A 4,366-nucleotide genomic window follows, 5' to 3' on the forward strand; every position below is an offset into this window, starting at 1 on the left:
TGAAAGTTTTCTGAAAGTTTTCTGAAAGTTTTCTGAAAGTTTTCTGAAAGTTTTCTGAAAGTTTTCTGAAAGTTTTCTGAAAGTTTTCTGAAAGTTTTCTGAAAGTTTTCTGAAAGTTTTCTGAAAGTTTTCTGAAAGTTTTCTGAAAGTTTTCTGAAAGTTTTCTGAAAGTTTTCTGAAAGTTTTCTGAAAGTTTTCTGAAAGTTTTCTGAAAGTTTTCTGAAAGTTTTCTGAAAGTTTTCTGAAAGTTTTCTGAAAGTTTTCTGAAAGTTTTCTGAAAGTTTTCTGAAAGTTTTCTGAAAGTTTTCTGAAAGTTTTCTGAAAGTTTTCTGAAAGTTTTCTGAAAGTTTTCTGAAAGTTTTCTGAAAGTTTTCTGAAAGTTTTCTGAAAGTTTTCTGAAAGTTTTCTGAAAGTTTTCTGAAAGTTTTCTGAAAGTTTTCTGAAAGTTTTCTGAAAGTTTTCTGAAAGTTTTCTGAAAGTTTTCTGAAAGTTTTCTGAAAGTTTTCTGAAAGTTTTCTGAAAGTTTTCTGAAAGTTTTCTGAAAGTTTTCTGAAAGTTTTCTGAAAGTTTTCTGAAAGTTTTCTGAAAGTTTTCTGAAAGTTTTCTGAAAGTTTTCTGAAAGTTTTCTGAAAGTTTTCTGAAAGTTTTCTGAAAGTTTTCTGAAAGTTTTCTGAAAGTTTTCTGAAAGTTTTCTGAAAGTTTTCTGAAAGTTTTCTGAAAGTTTTCTGAAAGTTTTCTGAAAGTTTTCTGAAAGTTTTCTGAAAGTTTTCTGAAAGTTTTCTGAAAGTTTTCTGAAAGTTTTCTGAAAGTTTTCTGAAAGTTTTCTGAAAGTTTTCTGAAAGTTTTCTGAAAGTTTTCTGAAAGTTTTCTGAAAGTTTTCTGAAAGTTTTCTGAAAGTTTTCTGAAAGTTTTCTGAAAGTTTTCTGAAAGTTTTCTGAAAGTTTTCTGAAAGTTTTCTGAAAGTTTTCTGAAAGTTTTCTGAAAGTTTTCTGAAAGTTTTCTGAAAGTTTTCTGAAAGTTTCTGAAAGTTTTCTGAAAGTTTTCTGAAAGTTTTCTGAAAGTTTTCTGAAAGTTTTCTGAAAGTTTTCTGAAAGTTTTCTGAAAGTTTTCTGAAAGTTTTCTGAAAGTTTTCTGAAAGTTTTCTGAAAGTTTTCTGAAAGTTTTCTGAAAGTTTTCTGAAAGTTTTCTGAAAGTTTTCTGAAAGTTTTCTGAAAGTTTTCTGAAAGTTTTCTGAAAGTTTTCTGAAAGTTTTCTGAAAGTTTTCTGAAAGTTTTCTGAAAGTTTTCTGAAAGTTTTCTGAAAGTTTTCTGAAAGTTTTCTGAAAGTTTTCTGAAAGTTTTCTGAAAGTTTTCTGAAAGTTTTCTGAAAGTTTTCTGAAAGTTTTCTGAAAGTTTTCTGAAAGTTTTCTGAAAGTTTTCTGAAAGTTTTCTGAAAGTTTTCTGAAAGTTTTCTGAAAGTTTTCTGAAAGTTTTCTGAAAGTTTTCTGAAAGTTTTCTGAAAGTTTTCTGAAAGTTTTCTGAAAGTTTTCTGAAAGTTTTCTGAAAGTTTTCTGAAAGTTTTCTGAAAGTTTTCTGAAAGTTTTCTGAAAGTTTTCTGAAAGTTTTCTGAAAGTTTTCTGAAAGTTTTCTGAAAGTTTTCTGAAAGTTTTCTGAAAGTTTTCTGAAAGTTTTCTGAAAGTTTTCTGAAAGTTTTCTGAAAGTTTTCTGAAAGTTTTCTGAAAGTTTTCTGAAAGTTTTCTGAAAGTTTTCTGAAAGTTTTCTGAAAGTTTTCTGAAAGTTTTCTGAAAGTTTTCTGAAAGTTTTCTGAAAGTTTTCTGAAAGTTTTCTGAAAGTTTTCTGAAAGTTTTCTGAAAGTTTTCTGAAAGTTTTCTGAAAGTTTTCTGAAAGTTTTCTGAAAGTTTTCTGAAAGTTTTCTGAAAGTTTTCTGAAAGTTTTCTGAAAGTTTTCTGAAAGTTTTCTGAAAGTTTTCTGAAAGTTTTCTGAAAGTTTTCTGAAAGTTTTCTGAAAGTTTTCTGAAAGTTTTCTGAAAGTTTTCTGAAAGTTTTCTGAAAGTTTTCTGAAAGTTTACTACAATACCTCCACACCATGGATGTGAAATAAAATATAATAACACATGATGCTCCGCAAGAAAATAGACTTGGGATAGGGTGTGTCGTTGGCAAGTCCCCGGGGCGGTTAGTGTGGGTGGTGATAAGTCCGTAGGAGGGGAGCCACCTGTGCGAATGTCGGTAAACTAGTTTCGCATGTGGCCCACAGACTGTGCCTCCATCTACAGGAATCTCCCGAGACTAGGTCCGGCGCAGAACACGGCCACCTACTGGTCCGTCCCGACGACGATACCGCCCTCTATGAGACGGCCGGCGGACTATGATGTCGATGTCGCCTACAGCGCCCGCTTGACGACCCAGAGTAAAACGCCTGCTGCACCCCCTCTTCACGGCAGGTGACGCAAATCGAGTCAAAAGTGGTGGACCGACGGTCACTCCAGCCGCACCTGTGAATGCGCCACCCCCACCGCCCGACTCGCAACTCGAGCGGATGTACGGCGGACTTTTCCCGCAATCGTACATTGCAGTCCACCCCTATATCTTCCACTTCATGAAGAGTTATCTCCCAAAAGCCAAAGTCCCGCTGTCCCAATACATGCTCTGGACGGCGGGCCGCGAGACGTGACGCCCGGTGGCAAAGAGTGCGCCGCTGAGGATATAGAGGGTCCGTCCCCCCGCACAGTGGTGACGGTGTGCGGGTAGTGTTTCCGACACCGCTTCCTGCGGTGGCAACGCTGGGGCAGAGTCGATACTCGCCCACTGGTGGAAGGTAAGCATTCTGCTTTACATCAGTACATAACTAATATTTCAGTCGTCTGACGTCCCTGCTTAGTAAATGATGCAGGACCACATACATAGATGATACATACTGTAAACTGGGGAGGACAGTGTGAACCGCACTCGACCCAGTCACCCTATCTCACAGTCCACTCTGTGTGTAACAAAGCGAAAGCACCAAAGCACTATCGTTCAACAACATCCATTTTATCCTCGCTGCCACAGGACACTATCCAAAGAACGACAAGAGGAACGTCACGTCCACTAATAAGACAGAATGTCTCACACCACCCGCAAACAACGCAGCTCAAATCAGCCAGCAACACCCACAGTGGTCCACCCAGTATCAACACAGGACGCAACGCCACGCCACAACACAAAAGGTACAAGTAATAAAATACCCTTTGGCCACACTCCTTATAAAGGCATCGAACCAACCCACCACCTGACACCAGCCAAACGTACATCCTGATTTGACACATCTCTGGCAACCTAACCCACGTTGGCCCTTAACCTAACCCACGTTGGCCCTTAACCTAACCCACGTTGGCCCTTAACCTAACCCACGTTGGCCCTTAACCTAACCCACGTTGGCCCTTAACCTAACCCACGTTGGCCCTTAACCTAACCCACGTTGGCCCTTAACCTAACCCACGTTGGCCCTTAACCTAACCCACGTTGGCCCTTAACCTAACCCACGTTGGCCCTTAACCTAACCCACGTTGGCCCTTAACCTAACCCACGTTGGCCCTTAACCTAACCCACGTTGGCCCTTAACCTAACCCACGTTGGCCCTTAACCTAACCCACGTTGGCCCTTAACCTAACCCACGTTGGCCCTTAACCTAACCCACGTTGGCCCTTAACCTAACCCACGTTGGCCCTTAACCTAACCCACGTTGGCCCCTTAACCTAACCCACGTTGGCCCCTTAACCTAACCCACGTTGGCCCCTTAACCTAACCCACGTTGGCACCTTAACCCAAGTTACGCTGCACCTTAACCCAAGTTACGCTGCACCTTAACCCAAGTTACACACTAGATCGCGTGTTAACCCAAGTTACGCTGCACCTTAACCCAAGTTACGCTGCACCTTAACCCAAGTTACGCTGCACCTTAACCCAAGTTACGCTGCACCTTAACCCAAGTTACGCTGCACCTTAACCCAAGTTACGCTGCACCTTAACCCAAGTTACGCTGCACCTTAACCCAAGTTACGCTGCACCTTAACCCAAGTTACGCTGCACCTTAACCCAAGTTACGCTGCACCTTAACCCAAGTTACGCTGCACCTTAACCCAAGTTACGCTGCACCTTAACCCAAGTTACGCTGCACCTTAACCCAAGTTACGCTGCACCTTAACCCAAGTTACGCTGCACCTTAACCCAAGTTACGCTGCACCTTAACCCAAGTTACGCTGCACCTTAACCTAACTTACGCTGCACCTTAACCTAACTTACGCTGCACCTTAACCTAACTTACGCTGCACCTTAACCTAACTTACGCTGCACCTTAACCTAACTTACACTGCACCTTAACTGTCA

The sequence above is a fragment of the Schistocerca gregaria genome, unplaced genomic scaffold, assembly GCF_023897955.1.
Source record: "Schistocerca gregaria isolate iqSchGreg1 unplaced genomic scaffold, iqSchGreg1.2 ptg000579l, whole genome shotgun sequence".
Lineage (NCBI taxonomy): Eukaryota > Metazoa > Arthropoda > Insecta > Orthoptera > Acrididae > Schistocerca > Schistocerca gregaria.